Below are 460 nucleotides of genomic sequence, written 5' to 3'. Positions count from 1 at the left end.
CACCTCCCTGACACACGCCCACCTGGGAGGAAACCCTGGGGCTGAGCAGTTGTCTTCCTTCATTACAAAGACTGTCACAATGTAACATCAGCTGTTAGGGTCCGAGCCTAAAATCAAATCTATGGACGTCTGAGATTTAACCTTTTTTTTTCCCGATATCAACTATGGATGTTTGATCATATCGGCCGAACCATATTAGCATAATTCTGTAATATCTTTATTGATTTTTCCTCCAAAAATGAAAACAAATGCCTGGGTTTCGCCAAATGATATTTTAGGGATAAACGGCTGTATATTAAGTGGCGCTTTGGCCCAGAGGCAATGTCTCTGTCATTGGTGTGGAACCCCAGGGTTCACCTCCTGGGCAAGTTCAAGTCCCGATTAGGGCGGTTGGTACCTTCCAGTGGACTCACCACCCGCAGGAAGGTTTGGTACGGTGCAATGTGATTTGGGTGGCGAC

The 460-nt window shown here is 46.3% G+C and overlaps 1 protein-coding gene across 1 annotated transcript in view; it reads right to left on the bottom strand.

The window, feature by feature from the left end:
- Positions 1-460, bottom strand: part of scn1bb (sodium channel, voltage-gated, type I, beta b) — a 6,295-nt gene that overhangs the window by 3,856 nt on the left and 1,979 nt on the right. The gene's annotated exons all lie outside the window — the stretch shown is intronic.

The sequence above is a fragment of the Cynoglossus semilaevis genome, chromosome 18 (assembly GCF_000523025.1).
Source record: "Cynoglossus semilaevis isolate Cse_v1.0 chromosome 18, Cse_v1.0, whole genome shotgun sequence".
Taxonomy (NCBI): domain Eukaryota; kingdom Metazoa; phylum Chordata; class Actinopteri; order Pleuronectiformes; family Cynoglossidae; genus Cynoglossus; species Cynoglossus semilaevis.
This window is presented reverse-complemented; position numbering and strand designations above follow the sequence as displayed.